At 42.2% G+C, this 20,649-nt stretch overlaps 1 protein-coding gene across 5 annotated transcripts in view; it reads left to right on the top strand.

Annotated features, from left to right (window-relative positions):
- The window catches only part of LOC130864297 (sodium channel protein type 3 subunit alpha), a 107,703-nt gene that overhangs the window by 312 nt on the left and 86,742 nt on the right, over nt 1–20,649 (top strand). For 4 of the 5 annotated variants that reach the window (XM_057754475.1, XM_057754478.1, XM_057754474.1 and 1 more), the window contains exon 2: nt 18,611–18,804. The exons of the other annotated variant lie outside the window; for it this stretch is intronic. The gene's annotated coding sequence lies outside the window, so the exon portion shown is untranslated. The remainder of the gene's footprint in view (nt 1–18,610; nt 18,805–20,649) is intronic. 5 annotated transcript variants of the gene reach the window in all.

The following is a 20,649-nucleotide window of genomic DNA, read 5'->3' on the forward strand; positions in this document are numbered from 1 at the left end:
GAACCAAAGGCATCACTTGATTTGTAAACTGCTTGCCAGTCCTTTATCTTTCAAAGGAAGCAGAGCTTCTGTCTGGAAATGGTGACTTACAATATAGACTGGGGATTAAGGAGTGTGTGTGTGTGTGTGTGTGTGTGTGTGTGTGTGTGTTTGTGTGTGTGTGTATGTGTGTTTGTGAAACAAGCAGATGTTTGGGGCTCATTGTATGGAGAGAACATCTGTTTTGTTAGACTTAATGCCAAGCTACTGGATTTCACGGCTACACATCACCTATATAACTGTTCAGCGTGTCCGGCACCTTTAAACTGTGATTGTATAGTGATATTAGAACTATCTTTCCTGTGTTTTAGGTTTTTTTTTTTTTTTTTTTGGTCTGGCAGCTTTGGAGAGGCCATGTATGCAGGCAGTGGCAACAATGCAAAGGTGTTTGGCTATTTAGACCTCATCATTTTCCTTCGAAATCTAGCAGCAGATAGGGAGGGGTTTACCAAGAGTAATATTAAAACATCCATGATTTGCTAAAAAAATACCCCAAAGATTCCTATATGTTCTACAACCCTCTGTTTTGGTGTCTTTTCACATCCCATAAGCTTGATAGATGGCTACTGTTTGTGTTCTTCCTGGAACATTTTACGATTGGTTTTTATTATTAGCCCGATTAGTACCAATTACCCCGAAAATCCATTTGAGACCAAATGAGAATAATTTCCATTGTGTAGAGTCTGTGGTTGTCACTAAAATATTTCACACCATACTCATAACGTTTCATTCAGCTGGCAATCACACCATTACCGTAGCACCAGAAAACCCCCAGGCAATAGTGGAAAGACAAGTTTTTAAGATTAGAAAGCTTTGCATATACATATGCGTGTGTGTGCAATTGTGTGTGTGTGTGTATGTGTGTGTGTGTATACACATACAATGGATAGTGCAATGTCCCTTGTGAGGACAAAGATGAAGGCATTAGTGTTCGTGAGAATCTGCATGGAAATATTTCATCCCATCCATTCTGAACAGTGTGTGCCCTGCGAGAAATAAAGACCTGTGATTTCAACCCAGGCTTTGGTCTGTACTATACAAAGGGCCTAAAAAACCAGACCTGGAGGTACCTGAAGTATATTTTTCTCATCAGGAACTGAACAAACCAAGGGATCTCACTTAGTAATTTATGTTGAGTGGCAATAATACACCCCCTTAAACCATTTCAAAATAGTGTCTGCCTCAGAGAAAAGCCCTGGTCTCGCGTGTTTCAGAGAAACTCTGACTATAGGAAATAAAGAAAAGTGTTCTCTTGGAAAGGGATTTCAGAAGGAAATGTTAATTGGCTCCGATGAAATCACTGTACAGTGCACACCATGCCTTTCTGCAGGTGACTGGATGTGAGTAACTTTGTTCTTTGAAAATGCGTGCGCTGGTGGATTGGGCTGGTTTATATTCATGAATGGATGTTTATATTTGGACCCTGAATGTTACCTTTGCTTTGTTTAGTTTCTAAAGTCGCAGTGGTGCCTCAGTTGTTCATCTAGCTTAGTTGCTCACTTCTCTTAGTTGCTCGCGTCTTTCACTTCCTCTCCTTTTCCCAGTATGAAAAGCCCTTGTATACACATCTCTTCACCTTGCCAAACAGGCTCTTGGACGTCTTTGGATAGGAAACTCTTTGATTCCATGCCATCTAAAACAAATTAGAGTGTCTCATCCTTTACAAAAATGCAATGGTGATTTCATTTCTAAGATCCAGTCACGTATTCAATTTTTTTCCCATGTAGTAGATTCAAGTATGTTCAGCTCTGAGCTGGAAATGGGAACAGGGTTCTGGCTCCACCAACTAAGACTTTGTAGGCTCCAAATGCTACTACAGAAGTGCATTTTCCTTGTCTCTAACAGTTGGGAAGTGGAGTCAAAGACCAATTCTAACTCATTCAGACTTCTGCCTGGTGATTTGGGGCGATTTACATGGGCGGCATCCCTGGTTCTCCCAACTTGTGTCTGATGATGGTTCTCTAAGAATGAGGGTAATAAAACAGAGAAGGGGAGAGATTTTCGTGGTCCTTGGCCAGTTCCTTCTTTGGTAGAAACACCAAGGAGTGGATAGAGAAGTGGTAAGGAGCTTGGCAGACAGAAGCAGTTGCCCTGTTTCCTAAGAAAGCAAACTTCTGGAGTTTCTGTTACACTGTCAACAAGACAAGGATAAGCCTACTTAGAAAACCCAAGAAAAGAAATAAGGTCTGCTCAGGGCTTCGTGTGGATGCTAGAATGTCATTGCCTCCTCTCCTCCTTCCTCTCGTCACCTGCCACCCCAGTGCCCACAGAAAGGAACAGGTATCGTTTGCTATTATTAGTGCCAGTGACGAAATACCTTCTACTGCCTCAGGAAGGGACGATGAAACCACAAGGAATTCTGTAGCTTAATAGTGGCAACTGGTATCTTTTAAGAGGGCCAGGGCTGAACATCAACAGGACAAATGTGTTATCCAGGGCATTGTCAGTTAGTGGTGACACTGCGGGTACTTTCTGGAGAGTTCCTGGAACTCCTGGGAGATGGTTCTTCCTGTCCCTTGATGTCATTATGGACTGCGTTGTGTTTGTTTGTTTGCTTGCTTGCTTTTCTCCTTTGAGCAAAATCAAATCCAAGGACTTTATTTCATTTTACCTGAATAGGGCTTGCTTTGCAGACAAAGGACCTCTGGGAGGATTCACACAGGCAGCCTATGTTTCATGACACATCACATTTTAAAAACAAGTAATTTCTGTGCTACTTTGATAAGCCGATTACAGCATCTAAACCTCAGAAATGTCCTAACTGAGTCACGAACTCTCTGGGCTTAAGGGTGCATTGAAAGATGGAAAGGCAAAATGTGCCTGATGAAACCGTTGACAGGCTACAAGAGACCTCCTTCTCCCCAAACACTCCCTAAGTGCAGCTTCAGACTCCTGACAGCTGTGTGCTCCGGGGATCTCTGGGAGCTAGAGCTGGGGTGGCCTTTCAGCACCCCAGGCCTCCTAATCCTTCCCTTCAACCACCCTGGGCCTCTTTAAACTGACTCCCATAACTGCCCTGTCAGCCCCATCTTCATGGCAGCCAGGATGACTTAATGGACTCAGGATAGCACAGAGCTGATGGCCCAGAGCAGGAAGGCTTAGCAACTGGAGGGTAAGATTTCTCAGCAGGACCCACACTGAGCTGGCTGTTGCTAGTCGTTTCTCTTGGCTCCGGCTTCTTCCTAGCTCCTGTGAGTTCTAAATTGCCAGGGTGAAGTTTATCTGAAACCATCTGTAACTGCAAGTAAGTAATAAGGTAATTTTTTTTTTTTGTCAACAAAATGATAATGGCCTTTCCTCGCCAGAGTGGCTGTGCGTATTGCTGTTTCTTCTTCTCTTCCATTTCATAGAAACTTTGTGAACTTAGCTCTGTGCAATGTCTCACTTGTCATCTGAAGAGATATTCTTCATTCCTGCGCTTGTATAATGGGCTATGTTTTTCAGTCTACAAATCAGAAAACAATTTGTTTTTCTGCTTTTAGGTTCCATTTGATAAACTTCAGTTTGAGTTTGTCTTTACCCCCATTTGTATGTTATCCCATGGGCACTTTTCACAGGCAACCAGAATGCACTAAAGACATCTGAATTCCTACCTGGTCACGTGTTCAGCAATTTGGGGAGGAGAAGCATCAGAAGGGCCTTTTCTGTGTCTTGTGCCTCTGACTGGCAACTTTTATAGGTCACCTTTACCCAACAATGTGTTTCACTTTGGGGTGAAGTTAGCATTTTCGTCAGTTGTGCTTTTAACGTGATGGAACAAATGGTCATTGTAGCCACCAAGGTCAGGGCCAAAGAATCCTGATTTTCACTTTGTCAACTGTGCAACAATAATAAAAGTTCTCTTGCTTGCAAGGCAGAGAAGTGCTTTGCTCTATGAACTGTCACCTCCGCTCTGGTTCGCTGGGTCTCTGAAGTTTCAGTTTTTATCTGAATATATAATTAACCTCAGTAGAAGTCTCTAAAATTTAATATGAATACCTACTCAACTGGACACCTAGTTTCAATGTGCCAACTACTGATTGATTTTTTTCAGGTCCCTATCTCTTTCACTATTTTTGAAGTTGAAGAAGTTTACAGAAAGAAAATTCTGTCCAAAATATATGACTAAAGAAAAGTTACAAAGAAAATATTCGAATGAGTCCAGATCAGCATGGATGTGACTGTACCTAGGCATCTTCAAGGACTGCCAAAGTTCAAAAAAAGTTTAAAAGTCTCTTTTATTTCTATAATAATTGAATTAGGCTTTCATCCTTTTGGAGATTGCAAACAGGAAGTCCTTCATGTGATCCAGCTCCATGCTGGAGCTGAGTAAGAAAAATGATGGTGCCTACATTATTAAAGAGTGATTTAGTATTGTTTTAGTCAGTGGGTGAATTCAAAGATGGAAGTCACTCTTTAAATAACTTTGGCCGTTTTCTGCCCAAAAGTTCCCTTTAGGGAATTTTAATCTCCTGGTAGTCAGAATATTCTTTATTCTTGAGTTATGTAGAACATTTTGTACTTTTACTTTTCTAGGAGTTTGAGTTGAAGTAATTAATTAAATCCCAATTCTTGCTCCTAAGTGGCATTGTGACTGACATGTTCTTGCAAAAGGTTCAAGGGTGCACATAATGTGGGCTTAAGTCTCTGAGAACTGGTCACTTGTTTGTTAGTTTTCTTTGGACTTCCCGATGTCTGTGTGTGACATTTACTTCTGTCTAACTGACAATGTTCCAAAGTGTTCTAGGAAACCATGGTGGGAATGACCTTAGAAACTGAAGCCAAAGGAAAGGAATTCAAACATCTGTACAGACAAAGTGGGTTTGAGGAATTAGTGAAGCTGTTCACTATGATCACTGTGAGACTAGTGAGCCTGGAAGTTCCTGTCAAGCCACGCTAGAATGAGAGAGCACCATGTTCTGGTTAGGGAACCGTTGGATTGAGTGGTTTCTTTGAAAAAGCAGAAAATCCCAGAGTTTAAAAAGAATTACTCTCTCCTTATCGGTATCATCTTACAATAAAGAACCCAGTCAGCAGAAAACACCTACTGGAAGAATCTAGTGTTTTCTGTGTCATCCCTTTCCGCAATCTAACCAGGGATTTTGCCAGGGACAAAACAAACCTGGTAGAGAAGAAACAATGGACTGTGTGTAGAAGCCATGCCCTGTTGACACTCAGACTCCTTATGGGCAGCTGCAACTTCAGCCCATTGCCCACTGTTACTCCATCTCCTCCCGGGTTTCTGCTTCTCCTACTGACATTCCTACCACCATATCTCTTTCATAAGAGTCATGGCCACTCTTTTCCCCTTTGGTTGTTGTTGATCCTTCCCACGCTGTTTACATCCTGCGCCTGGTGAGCTGGTTGGTGCCTTATGGTAAACCCGTTTCTACTCTGTGCTAAAGCTATTGAGATGTGTCTTTTAAAGCTTTAAATACAGGGAATGTGCTCGCCTTTTAGCTGTGTATTTTACAATGTCATTGATAGTGTTTATACACAGCCTGAATTATATATAGTCCCAAAATCCTAAAAGTATCTTTAATATTAGTAATTACTTAATTAATTTGTTAGTAACTATTTAGTTAAGGTAAATCCCTCATATGTGTGTGTGTATGTATATATGTATGCACGTATGTGCATGTGTATTACTAGAACTTGAATCTAGTGTCTCCCACATGCTAAACATGTGCTCTACCACTTAGCCCCATTCCAGCCCAGGAAATTCTTGTGTTCTTCTGTACCATCAGCTTCCAAGGGCTGCACTAAACTCTCCCACCAATCTCTACCTGCTTATACCAAAAACTGATATAAATTAAATCAGTATAGGGGGAAAACACAAAAAGAGACTTCACCATCACTCTGTGTGCTCTCACACAGCCCAAGTAATACTGGGTTACAGTTCATGTCCTTATGATGAGAACCTAGCCGGTAACGAAAAGTAAGAAAGAAAAAGCAAAGAAAGAAGGTATGGATTTGTGAGACCTCATTAGCTAAAATGTCAGCAACAGCAATGAGTACCTTAAAGGAAAAAGATGCAGAAACATGCTGGGTGTCAGGCCCTTAGCCAGCACAGCCCCCAGCTGTGAATACTTGAGACAGAAGAGCAATGGTTGCCTGCTTCTTTGGCCAATTTGGTTGGATTTTCTGGGGTCAAGTCTAGGCTTCAAAGTATGTTTAAAAGTGCTGTAAACATGCTTGAAATATGCTGTCAGATTTTAACATCATTTTAACTAGAAGAAGGCAGGGAAAATTAAGTAAAGCTGAAGAAATGTGTAGCTTGAGAGAACTTAAAGAGAGCTGAACGCAATGACTTTTAAAACAATTTAGAGATGCTAATGACTGGGCATGTGTTATAGAAATGCAGAGATTACTAAGGAAATAACAAACAATGCACTTACATCCATTCCTATAAAGGAAATAATGGGAATAAATGAGTTGATATTTATTTCAGATAGGCAAGTTCTTACCCTTACCTCTGAAAGTTGACCTAACCTAAGTGCTGGTTGTTGAATAGTTTTCAAAGTAGCTGTATAGACAGTCGTACACATCAGGGAACTTTAACTCACTTGACCACAGATTCTCTGGCCTCATTATTCTGTTCTTTATGAATCTCTGCCTTGAGAATTAAGTCTTAAATAATCAGAAAGGAGTGGCTCTATTGACCACATTTTAACTATCCAGCTCCCAATGAGACACTTTGACATCCAAGGTTTTGAAACTGTAATTCTTGGAAGGTTTAGAAGAAAGTCAGGTTCTGTAAAACAACAAAAAAGTTAAACCCAAACCACTTTGTTAAGTTTCTTTTTTTCAGAAAGTGGTGTTTCTGAGAAGAGAGCAAGTTGATCTAATTGCTAAGTAGATTAATAATTCAATGCTTTTCTAAAAAGGCATTCCATTCTTCAGGTGAGTCAGCTTTGCAGCTCCTTAAAGAGACACTTCCTGGTTAACACCTTAGGTGTGTCTCTCTGTTGGTTTGTCCCAGGCATCTCTAAGGGGACAGTACTCTCTGCTCTTTAGAGTCTTTCTCCTACTAGGGTCTTCATTGTTCAACAATACTACTTAATGGGGCTACATAACCAGCCCCTAGCTTTCTATTGATCAAGTTAGTAATGTAATGATATATAACGGAGGTCTGCGAGTCTTAGGTTGAGAATATCTATATTTTGACGCAGATAGTTGGTGTTGCTGTGAGATGCACAAGAAATGCATTATCACGTTGTTCAAAGTCCGATTAATGATGGAAGTCTATTCCACGCTACTTGGATTCGTACCCTGGGACTGGATTACTGACTTTAGAAGGTGCCTCTTTCTATTACACACAAAATAATATAGTGGGAGTAATCTACAGTGAAATTATAAGTAATAAGTCAGTAAGGTATTAACAATAATGAAAGGCCAAAGAAGGGCCAACTTAAACTAGTTGTATAGTATAGAAACTAAATTTGTTGTTGATTTACCCATACCCCTCTACCAACATGGTGTCAGCTACAAGAACGAATTTGATTTGGGTGGGGTGAGCTTTCCAACTTTATAGTCAATATCATTTCTGCGTTTTGAAAAAGAAAGTTCAGGAGTCAATGGAAAGTGGCAGAATGAATGCAAATCAGGATGTGACTATTTATGCAAACTGACATAGAAAAATCAAGGCATATCACCAGAAGAAACAGGACAACCTCTTATGCACCTGTAAGACACAATTTTTGCTTGGCACCTCAAAGCTATCTTAAATCATTGCAATATGCATTTCTTTAATGCACCGTAATGATGCTGGTGTTAGACAATATGAGATCAATCTAATAAGAGAGAAAAACTATTTTTTGACAATCAACATCACACAAGAAAGCTATCTGGGAAGTTTTATGCACACAGAAATTATTACTGATTATTTTCTCAATTTCTTATTAAAAACCCTAAGCACTAAATATTTAAGAAACAAGAAGGGGCACTTGATGTGGGAACTTTCCACACTTTCCAATCAATTTTCTACAAACCTGAAATAGCTCTAAGAAAGAACCCATGAATTTTTAAAATGTGGAGTAGGGTGGGCACTTGAAGAATGAGTGACCGCGATGTCCCATTCAGAATCCAGTCGGAATTCTGAATCACCCACATCCTCTATGAGATACCTGGCACGTGGTAAAAATCCCCCCTTCCTTCATTTCTGATCTTTTTAGGTTTCTCCCTAGGCTTCCTGCCTGCTCTAACCAGCTTCTTGCTCACTGGAGTCTTTGTCTTTAAAAGGGTGAAGACAGAGAGACCATCTCATGTTCTTGTCTCTCCTGAGAGCACTTTGCCATTGTAGCTACTATCTAAGACAAAATCTCACTTACCGGTGGCATGTTGGCTCTTCTTTGGCTGCCAAAGATGAACAGACCAGCATCTGTCCCGTCTTTCCAGGCGGAGCCCTTTCTCTCTGGCTTCCCCACTGCTGTAAGTGGCATCATCCACACCTAAATCAGGCCAGCGCGCAGAGTCTCTTTGCTCTATTTTAGCACCCCTGCTATGTTCCATGATAAGAAAAAAAAAGTTGCAGACTCTCTTGGTCCTGAATTCTGATCCTTGCAGAGATATGCCATTTTTTCGCTTTCTTTAGTTCAAAGGGTCATCTTTTAAGGGGATTTAACCAAGTCATTATGAATATTTCACTGAAAAGTAGACTTAATGTTTTATAAGCTTTCTTATATAACATATAAGAAAATATAACATATAAAAGAAAACTTTATAAAATATTTGTATAGAGTTCTTATTTGTATAGCATTCCCGAGAAGAGGATTTGATAAGATAATTTCATGAAAAATCATTTGTACAGAATTGAATCTCCATTGTCAGATATTCAAGGTCTCTATCTAGAAATCATTCAAAACTGTGTTTTCCAAAAGGCTTTCATAGTATTTATTCACCAACAAGAAGATTTAGGTAGAGATAAAGAGGACCCAGGCAAGTGCTCAGTTCACCAAAATCATCTCAAAACTACCACACACACACCTTTTACTAGGATAGCACTCTTGTCTCAGGAGAATGTTTTGCAGCAGGGTTCAGTGACCTCTGTTGAGAATACCAGTTAATGCTATATTCTCCAGCTCTGATTTCAGAAGGGATGGACACAGACCTAGTGTTTTCTCAGGTAAAAGGGACCATCCAAATTAAAGCCAATGTCCTCTCTCTTCCTTTTTAATCTGGGTATAGACACTAAATACCTGAGCTCTTGGGTCCTCAGTTTATATCCTAGCAAGTGAGCGCAGAGAATAGTCTAACAGTCTAGAACACAGGTTGCTTGAATCATAGCCTATGTGCGTTCTCAACTCCCCCAATCCCTGCATTGATCTCCTTCTAAAATATTGTCTCGGGGGTGGGGCATGAGGCAGGGTACCTATTCTGTCATTCTGCTTGACCTTCTGTGTACCACCACTAGGTGATCTGGCCCTGGGATGTGAGAACCATGTACTGTCAGGACATTCTTGTCAGTGAAGGCCTCCTTATGTGCGTGGCCTTGGGTTGATCAAGAATCACACAGCACACAATTTGCAACTTCTCAAACCATTCTTCTCAAACGTTCCTGTTCCTAAGCAGGGTTTACCACTTGCACCGATCTGAAGGAAATGATCAAAGCCTTGCCCCTTGGGGGTAGAGAAAGCCCCACGCGTCTATATCGCAAACCTCAAAGCGGGGGCGGAATGGAGGTGGGGTGGCCGGCATCGCCATCTCGAAGCGACACAAACAAGTTGTACCTCCAGATCCGAGATCCAAAGTTTCCTCAGGTTGCCAAGCAGAAAAGGCAATCGACTCTCAGCAGTCCGTTGTGAAAACAGTGTGCTGTCACTTTGATTACAGTTAGTAAACAGTCTGTGTTTGCCTGGAAAGAAGCTGCCTAAAGCACACAGTACCAGGAGCAGTAGAGGAAAGACAGCTAAGGGCAACTCCCAAGGCTGTCAATATGGCTGATGTTACGGGCGGGTGTAAGGATGGAGGACTGGCTGTTTGTATGAATATACGGTTTGCTTTTTTGGCCAATTTATTTCAACACAGAAAGCTTCCCATAATTCTGCTGTGTTCAGATTTAAATGTGGGTTTTGCTCCCTTGCACGCACACCCAGAATGTCTGCTGAGGGCAAAGTCATTTTGTCCACTCGAGTATTTCTTCATACAAAAATCTTACGCCCTAAGGACAAAAGCAACACACTGATGGGAAGGAAGAAAAAACTGTCAATCTAGAGGGAAAGACACTCTTTTTTCACACTTCTCAGAACAGGAGATTTCTGCAGTAATGCCTTTTTTTCATGTGCACTTAGCATGTTCTATGTGATGCTCCGGAAACAAGGGATGGATGGAAGTTTGCAGAGGGTGATGGAGCAGGAGACAGTTTCTTACAAGGCAGGCATTCGCCAGCGGAAAGGTAACAAGGCCCACACATGCGCCTTTACATTTTCTAGATGCTAACACAAAAATCGAAAAAGGAAGAAAAGTCAAAATAATTTTTATGGATGATACGTTTTATTTAAGGCCACGAAGCAGTATATTATTATTATTATTTTAAAATTTGGCACCATAATTCCAGTGCTGAGTCTTTTATGTGATCAGTGGATTTATAGTAAACAGACATCTTCAGAATTCAAGTTAGGCAATTGTGTTCGGTGGGTATTTATTTATTGAACAGTTTTCTGGTTACCGCAAGCAACACTGAGCCTTCTCCTCAAGGAATTTGTTAGCACCTGAGAAAGACACCTTCACAGGCAAACAGAAGATGACCTTTTAATCACTGTAGGAATCCAAACACAGTCTGAGTGTCCTCTGAGAGGCCAGAGGAAGGCACAGATGACTTCTGATTTGGATTCGGTGTGCCATGCCCCCCAAGGCAGGACTCGAACCAAGCAGAATGAGCGTATTAGAAGGCCCAAACCAGACTCGAGGAACTTTTGGGAGAAGGGAAAGTATATCACTTTTACTGGTGAAGCAGATGTGCTAAGGCTTTCAGAGAAGCAGGTCATTTGTCCAAATTAAAGTTCATTGATCTCAGTGGGAAGCATGCACTCCTCAGATTGCTTTATTGTGAAGAGAATCTAGTAAACTTAGCCTGGCTATGGGTTTATCTTTGGGGTACACAGGGTCGTAATGTGTGCTTTGTCTGGGTTAAATAGGACTACATAATGAGAGCATCCTGAACCTGGAGGGAATGGCCTTGTCATTGTCATGCGTCCTTTTTCTGTTTTGTCGTCCTGATGGATGGACAAACTGCCTTATTTACTTAACCAACTCTACCTCAGCTCACACTTCCTTTTCCCCCTGGTGTTGTTATAAAATGACTGCGTACTTTCAAAAGCGTGGGGCGAATTGCCCGAAACTAACTCTAAATGCAAAGCCATGAAATGTTTTTGAGGAAAATAATTTAAATATTTAGTGATTCAAATAAAATCCATTGAGCACTCAGCTTGTGCCATTTGCATTGTTCCAAAAACATGGGATGGATGGCGAACTGAGTGGTTTCCCGAATAGAGCAAATATTTCAGTTATTTTTATTTTTATTTTTTTTTGGTTGGGGGAAAATACATGCCACTTCAGTGGGCAGAAAAGGAGTATTTGGCATTACAAATTAGGTATGGCGCACATGCTAATGGGATAGGGCCTTTGGAGAGGGTGAGAACTGAGGGAATTGATGAGGTGAGCGATTCTCTTTAACGTGGCAAATTTTGGTCAGTATTGAAGTGAGTACCCCAGTTTTCGGCTTCCTAAGGGAGACACATTCAGGGAAACACAGCCTGTATCCCTCCAGGTAGGAAGGGCAGCCAGAAGCCGGGTTGGGAGGCAGCATGAGAGATCCCTACATTTTCTATGCAGCTGCTGTAGGGTTCTGTGCAGGGCGATGTGATTAAATTTCTGTTCTCCCCAGATCGCTCTGGCTGGTGGGACTAAAATAGGCTGTATGGCAATCAAGCTGGAGGCAGGGAGACAGAGAGCTCGGTGGCTTTGGTGAAGCACTGCCATCAATCACTTCAAGGCTTCAGGTTTGGTGGAATCACACTGTGGGGCATTAAGTAGATAAATGAGACAGAAGAAACTATGATTATCCTCTCGGAGAAGTCATTAAAGCAAGAGACATATTACGTATACGCATAGAACATATTGTGTGTGTGTTTCTCGTTTTAAATAATACAAACAAAGTATCGCTGGCTGTGTGGATACATGTCTGTAACCCCAAAACTCATGGGGAAGAGGCAGGAGAATCAAGTGTTCAAGGTCATCCTCAGAAGCCTGGGCTCTGTGAGATCGTTTCTCCAAACAGCAGTGTGTACCCCTGCCCAAATTTGTATTCTGGGTTTGTGGGGGTCTTTGTTCCTCTTTTTACCCTGCTTTTACACCATGGTTCCCTTTCCTTGCTTTGTCTCCTTTCTTGTGCTGCAGATTTAATAAATGAAGCACTGTCATGGGACCTGTGATTTCTGCCCAACAGTGCCATCGCCGGTTGAGTGCATGCTGGCAATGCAGAACAGGCCTCACCCAGCTCAGCTGCTGCAGCAGCTTTGGGGTGGGGCTGGGAGCACTGCGTTTTAACAAGCAGCCCTCTAGGTGATTCTGATGCTATGTAGTAAGCATCCAGCTATCAGCAAGATGAGAGGAATTAGGTGGCCAAAAAGGGCTTTTCCAATCCCTAGTTGTTCTACTAACAAATTCAATATTTGATATTTACTTTTGGTATAAAATTAAGGAATAATACACTAGGAAAAAAATGGGCTATTCGCAAGAAGTGCAGATTCATGCTTAAGAATTAGTAAGTTTTGTTTTTGTTTTTCAAGACAGAGTTTCTCTGTGTAGTACTGGCTGTCCTGGAGCTTGTTTTGTAGACAAGGTTGGTCTCAAACTCAGAGATTCACCTGCCTCTGACTCCCAAGTGCTAGGATTAAAGACCTATGCCACCACTGCCAGCAAAAATAAATAAAGCTTTTAAAGGAAATACTTAGATGAATTTAAGTTTTAATTATTATATATCACTCTTTAACCCGTGGTATAAACTGATGGGTTTGTTGTTGTTGTTAATGCTATTGGGTTTTTTTTTTAGGGGGGGGTTGCTATTGTTGGTTTCTAGATCACATTCAATAGAAAGGTCAAGACAGGGAGAGTGTTTTAAATATGTACATGATATACCACAAGCTAGGGCTCATGGGCTAATGAGCTGCTCTTTTAGGATGGACATTTAGTGGTGAATCTCCTGACTACGGCACGCTGGGAGCAAAGCAGGAAATGAAATTCTATGCGACTAAAAGAAGCTTCAGCTTTTAAGCGACCACAGACCACCATGAAGAGAGTCAAGCGTGCTCCAAGGAGAATGGCAGGGACACCAGCGGCCAGCTGTGTGGCTGACTGCCAGGGCACTGCTCAGTAGTTCACTTGTGTCGTCTCGAGAGGTCGTTTGGCCTTTTAAAGCCATCTTCGTGATAACCATCTCAAGGCTCAAAATCAACTGAGCAGGTGCAGATGGAGCCGTTACCTGGTTACAGAAGGAGAATAGGTGTGTCCTTTCCTCATGCAAACACTGTCCAGGAGTCCTGTGAGCAGCTTTGAGCCTGGTCAGTTCCTGCACAAAGTACTCAGGGGATAAGGTTTTCCAGGCCATTGAGTTAGGGAGATTTGAAGCGGGAGGTTCTGAAGCAGTGTTACGTTGTAAACGCAAAAGGAGATACAATGTGTTCAAAGAAAAGAAGGCAGCATGAATGGCACAAAGGAAAGGACAAAGCAAAGAGGCAGAAGTATGGTAAACTCACAAAGATCTAGTACAACAAAAATATTAAAGCCCCGGGAGGGGACCTGAGAGACAGCGTAGTCAGTAAAGGACTTACTGTGTAAGCATGAGGACCTCAGCTTGGGTACCAGCGCCTACCTAAGAAGCTGGACATAGCCGGGTTTGGGTGTCACCCCAGTGCTGGTGCCCTGGGGTAGGAAGGGAGACAGGTGGATTCCCAGCAGCAGGTGGCCAGTCAGTCTAGCTGATTTTTTTTTAGCTCGGGGCTCACTAGGAGAGCCTGTCTTTAAAAATTACATGGTGAGCTGCTACCCTCTGCAGGACTCCAGGGACTGAACTGACTAAGGAGGTGAAGGGATGAAGGAAGGAAAAGCACATGGTCCCCTAGAAGAACTGGGATCAGGTAGGCTGGGCTCTCACATAGAGAAGCTGCAGTACCCCAGAAGCTCAGTGTGTTTATTTTATACAGTTGAACATGGAGGTGTGGTTGTTGCATAGAGCTGAACAAGGAGGAGGGGCTGTTGCATGCAGATAAATATGGACGCACAGTTGTTATACCCTGCTGAACAAGGAGGGGGTTGTTACAGATAATCAGGGATGCAGGGTTGCTATATACAGCTGAACAAGGAGGAGGGGCTATATTACATACAGATATACATGGAAGCAGAGTTTTTATATACAGTTCAACAAGGAGACAGCTTTAGCTAATCTTGGTAGGAGCAATCTGTAGGGAAGCAGCCTTCAGGCTGTAAAGACCAGGGGAAGAAAACTAAGGCAGACATTTTGTGTACACGCTGATGCCATTGGCACATGGACCAGAGGAAGACTTTGCCATTTCTCATGGGTCTGAGGCACTGGGGTTCCCGACATGGCCATGCCCACGAAAAACCATATACATTCACACAAGACTTCAGTCATTCTCTGTACATACCTGCTCACATAAGAAGTAAGTAAGAACACAGTCATATAGTCCCTAACCACAGAACTCTGGGAATTAGGACATTATAAAAACTTAATAAGCTGCCAAATTACTACTGAAAGGAATTTAAAAAATTCAACTTTCTAGAAAATTTAACTCTTGATGTTAATGGCATCAAATGTAAAATTAAGAATTGGTTAAGAAAAATACATTTATGGTATATATGTCTCGGGCTCTACAGAGACTATCGACCAGTTTCAGGGTAAAATTCCCATCATGCTTTTTGAACAACTACTTCCTCATTTGTGTCTTGGGGTCTCTCCCCAAAGTGTCTAGAGTGCTGAAATTCTAATAAGATTGGGCTAAAGGTAGGCTCACCATTTAAGAAGGCTTTCTCGGTTCAGCATGCGGCTGGGTTCACATGAGAGTGATGGGTAGGAACCACTGTACCACTTTCTAAATGAGATTCACTGGGCTGCACTCCTTTCCTCCAATAGCAGACTGACTTGATTAGGGCTTAGATGAACGTCTGCTAAATTAGCTTTGGATACCCATCGAGTACACTGCTTAATTGTTTCTTAGGCTCAATGCTAAGCAAGCATTCATCTCTCCAGTTTAGTTTTTAGACCACGTTTGTCTTTTTACACAGAACTTTCAGGAATTCTTTCTGTTTTGGAGAAAAAGACCAAAATCTTGAGATCCATGGTCCATTCCTGTTTTCTTGGCTGCTGGGTTAATTTGAGCTGGATTCCAGCCTGTATTAAATAATGAATGCATATCAGATTCCTCATAGACATTGCTCTTTCCCTTTTCAATTTGAGGCCTGTATTTCTAGGCCAAATGTACCTAGAAGATTTGTTTAAAATAATAGATACCCAGATACTGCCTGACCCCAACTTACCTCTGGAAATCTGTATGGGGGTGGGAGAAGGGGGATGGAGGGAGGGAAAGAAAGGGGAGGAAAGGAGAGAGAGAGAGAGAGAACATGAAGTTGGGTGTATAGAGAGATGGAGAGGATCTGGAAGGCGGTGAAAGGGGTAAGAATATGATCAAAATATATTGTATAAAATTCTTTTCTAAATAAAACAGGAATTAACTTTTTTTAAAAGTAGCCTAGGGACTGACAGTGACTTAATGGCACAGCACGCTCATAGCACACAGATATACATGTAGGCAAACCACCAGAAACCACAAGATAATAAATGAAATAAAATGTTTGTGAAGTAGCTTCGTGGAGCTGATGATATGGTGGAGCCTGACTTCCTGCATTTGAATCACAGTCCACATGGGGAAAGAATGCCAACTCCAGCCTGCTGGCCTCACGTCCCATGTGCATGGCTTTGTGGCCAGCAGCCTCTTGTATTGTGCACATGTGCACACAGTAAATGTTTTACAAAAATAAAAATCAGCCTAAGTCATTCTTACACTGCAGTTCAGAAATGCTTTAAGGTGTCAAATGTTAGATCACAGTCAGTCTGTAAAACACAGCTCACTGTTAAAGGTAGGTGAGGAGGAAGCCACATTAGGATACGATGTAGTCAGGCTTGGTGGTACAGGCCTGCCTCTAACCCAAACACTTGGGAGCCTGAGACGGATCACAAGTACAAGGCCAGCCTGGGCTACACAATGACTTTAGAGCCATCTGAATCTGATCATTGGTTGATATTTTGTCAGGAGAAGTAAAAAAGAGACAGGCATGGCTACACATGCTTATTGTCCCAGAACATTGAGAAGTTGGGGGATGGAGGGCCTGGAATTCCCAGTCAGATTCAGCTACAAAGTGAGTTTGAAACAGTCTGGGTTACACGAGACCCTGTCTTAAAATACTAAATTATAAAAAGAAAGAAAAAAAAAGATACAATGCAGATTGGAGTGGGAGGCCGCATCCAGAAATCGCTGTACTTTCCAGTGGGCACTTGAAATTGGAAAAATTGTCCTCCTACTTGAAGCCCAAGCTATCAGATACGTTTCCTCCTGTTGGTAAATACAGCTTTGCAAGGGTGGGGAGGAGAGAGACCACAGATGAGTTAGAGCCTTCTGGGCTGGGAGGTTGGTGAGACTCACCTCTCCTCCTCACCTCACACCCCACCTCTGCCGTGTCCCCAGGGAAGACCTCGCAAATACTTAGGAAATATGACTAAATCAATTTCTTGGTTATTTAAAGTCGTTCTCATTACATGTCCAACTAGAGGCCAGAGTATTTAAAATCTAATTACTTGTGAGCTGTGAAGGCAAGGGAAGCCATGTTCAGCAGGATTGTTTCTGGGACGTCGAAAACACTAGTGGTTATTGGATTGCTCATAATTTCAGCGTGAAGCCTAAATTCAGATACGTAAGCTGTTGTATGGTAGCGCCTGTCACACTTCCGACACTTGGCTATGATACCTGAGAAAATTGATTTAAGGGATCACATTTGTAGTTTTGGCTCATGTCTCTGAAGTCCATGTTTGCATAACCCTGTTAGTGAATTTTGGCCTGTGATGGCAGAGTCCAACATGTTCAAATTCTGGAACAAACGCTGGTTTACCTCATTGATGGCCAGAAACAGAGACAGGAAGAAGGAAGATCAGGGTCCCAATAACTCCTTCTTAGCTGTGACCCTAGTAACTTAAGTTCCTCCTAGTAGGCCCTGTCCAATGGTCCCAGGGCCAAGGACCAAGCTTTCTGTACACCCATCTTTGGTGGATATTCCAGATCTGGTCTACAGCACATGGAAATTGTTGAAAAAAAAAATAATATCTGTGATACTATTAGTGAAGGCAATATATAAAAAAGTTCCAGCTTTTGTGGAAAACCTACTTTACATAAATTCACATACATGTATACTTATGTATGAACATATGTACATATGCTAATTTAAAATCCTATTTAAAAAAAAAACAATTTTCTGGATACAATCTTTACTTATATGTAAGAAACTAACATCTGGATTGGTGAGATGTGATGTTACACACCCAGAGACCGGAAGAGCTGTGCTGTTGCCTCCATAGAGGAAGAGGCTGGAGAGCTAGGTGCAGGCCTGGTCACAAGGTCGTTGTCAATCTCGGTTAAAGTGACTGTAAATCACTGAGCGCCACTGACAGGGTTTAATAATATTCTGTGTCTGGTGACAGGACAGGACAAAAGATTGGTGACTTGGGAGAGAGTTCATCTAAAGACAGAAATTTTAATTAGGTGCTATGAAATTTTAAAACAAGGACCTACTTTTTGCCAGGAAACGGAAAATGAGGATTTCTTGATTTGGTGAACATTGTGGAAGGGGATTAAAGCACATATTGTTTTAAGAAGCAGCTTCTGAGTTTAGACTAGCTACCTTGTTCTGTGAAACCACGTTTATTGAGTTAACTTGTGATGAGTCATTGATATGAGAGAGAGAGAGAGGGAGAGAGAGATCAGATAGTTTAGGTTCTTATAGCACTCTGGTTTAACAGGCTTGTCTACCATTTACCTTCGGAAGCCATTGAATGACGTTTGTCTTATCTTAATATCTTAATGAATCAATTAAACCACCTTTCAGAAGGGGAGAAAAGTGAGATAAGCTACACAAGGAATTAGAATCTCTTTAAAAACCTGCTGTGGTTTTTGAGGTATTGGAGGGAAAAAAAGCCAAGGGGAAGACGTAGAAGGGGCGAGGGGACAAGAAAGTAGCAGGTATGACAGATGCCTCCACGAGCTAGCAAGTCTCTAGAAAGACCTAATGAACCAGGGCAGCTGGGGCAGAGAGCCCCACCCTCTCCCTGGGATCCTGGCAGCGGTTCCTGGCCCTGCTTCCTGCAGCATGCCAGGGCATGTTGTTTAACAGGATCAAAGGGCCTGCTTTGCATCAAGCTGCTTTTCTGATCAAAAGCCATAGGTAAACCCAGTCCCCAGGTCAGGACCCAGAGCCAGCTGTGAGTGTCCAGCGCGCCCAGCTAACACCACTGTGTTCTCTTTCCACGCAGATTATGGAGCAAGAGAGCTGAAGTCAAGCACACCAGAGTTAGTCAGCAATGACATATCTGTCAAGGATTCGTGGAGGAGTGACTTACTGGGGAAAAACCACAGAATCCCTTCTAGGGATATTGTAAGAACAGATGAGGTAACTCCCAGAAGGGGCCTGGAGCTTTTCCAAACAGAGGTGCTGTGACTCTCAAAGGTATCGAACCTACTCCTTTAGAATAACTTTGTGTTTGTGCAATGCAAGCTGAACTTTCTATTGCTGGCCAGGGCAGCTGTGCTCTGACAAAAAGGAGGCAGAAAGGGGCACCCCCTCCCATTAGTTTCTCCCAATGGATAAGCAAATGGAGGAGGCCTGGCAGGGTTGGCCTTGGGGCATGGAATGACGCCAAAAGCCAGAAAGAGAAATTAGCCCAGCTCGATTTCTTTTTCTTTTAAGAGGGACCTTTGTGTTGGGCATTTTATAAATTGCCTGGGATTGTGTTTACTTTAAATTTTATTATATTTATTTGGTAATTAGACCCAGCGCTCACCTGTTTCTTCTGGGTAGAGGACATGTAAACGTGTGGCTAGCATTTGATGCGAGATGGCTTCTGGACTGGCTAAGGTTTTGAACTGACCAGCAAGGACTTGTCTGTTTGGTGTATCAGCAGCCGCTAACTAGGGAAACTGTCTAGAACGATTGTAGTCAGGAAGGAGGTTTATTAGACATAACAAGCAGTGCAGAGGTTGTTTGGGTCCAAGAGCTGAGCCGTCCATCAAGAGCCCAAGGGTAAACATGTCTCTGTGATCGGCCACACTCACTGTGTCAGCTTTGCCCTCAGAGTGGCATCCGCTGTGGTTGGAAGCAAGCTGAGCGAGTGTTAGGGATACTACTCTGATGTAAATCAAAAGAAGGGGGCATGCAAGGCAGAGAATACGCCTTTCTCCTACTTCTTTTCTAACCAGCATAAAACGCTCTAACAGACTGCGCCCTGACAAACCTTCCTGACATTGGGTTGGCCAGGATGGGGTCACCTCTCACTTCCTTAAGCGCTGATTGCAAAAGAGCTTAGAAGAGGTATCCAGGGTGGAGTGCACACAGGGGCTCACAGAAAACCTACTTCAGTTTGCAAACATTCAGGAAGAAATGTCAAGAGCTATTAAAACCAGTAAGGCTGATGCCTGTAGAACAAGGTTGGCTTAATTGTTGTCATTAGTTGGCGCTTGTCTCCTCGGCTTATAAGCCATCAGATGAGGACAAAGTCACAGGCAACATCAGTCCCTATGAGCTAATTATGATTTTCTAGATAATCGTAGCAAAGTCAGAGTTGGACTTGGGCTTTCTTCCTGTGACCAGTTCTCCCCACATGATATGAGTCCGTGGAAGAAAAAGACAATAATAAATCCACTTGTTAAGCAGGAAATAAATGAATAGCATCATGTGTTGACAAGTCATGTGTTTATTAGTAGACAGAGAGGGAGCATCAGTAAAAGAAAGTCAGGGTTGCTTTGGTTGCTTTGGTATTCAACAATGGCCTGGTACCTTTGCCACAGAATCACTTTTCTTGATGAGTTTATTCAGGTACCAACGCCCTTGACTAGACACTGAAAACACAGGCCCGAGAAGAGCAAGCCTAGGGTTAGCATGCCATTTATGACAGCTCAGAAGTTCCCTGCATATATGTGAACATGTTGGTTATATATGTGACTATTATATCTTATCATGCATCTGGTACATATGTATCTAATGTTTATCATCAATGTTTTCCTGTTTTCAGTGTTGCCTACTTACACAAGTGGGGTTAGTGTTCTTAGCTTCTTAGGTGGAACCCATCTATTTCCAATGCAGATTCCACACACAGTCATTCCCAAGTAATATGGCTGCCATCTTAGTTCCACGGCAGCAAATACGAGTGAGAAATCTGGTCATTTCACAGTCTTAGAAATATGATTTTTTGTTTTTGTTAAATATAATTTTTTTTTTGTCTGAACTGTCCAAATTTGAATATTGACCGCTCAGCTTACTAACTTTGAAACTGAGGCAAGTTGTATAGCTGACATG

The sequence above is a fragment of the Chionomys nivalis genome, chromosome 22 (genome assembly GCF_950005125.1).
Source record: "Chionomys nivalis chromosome 22, mChiNiv1.1, whole genome shotgun sequence".
Classification (NCBI taxonomy): Eukaryota; Metazoa; Chordata; class Mammalia; order Rodentia; family Cricetidae; genus Chionomys; species Chionomys nivalis.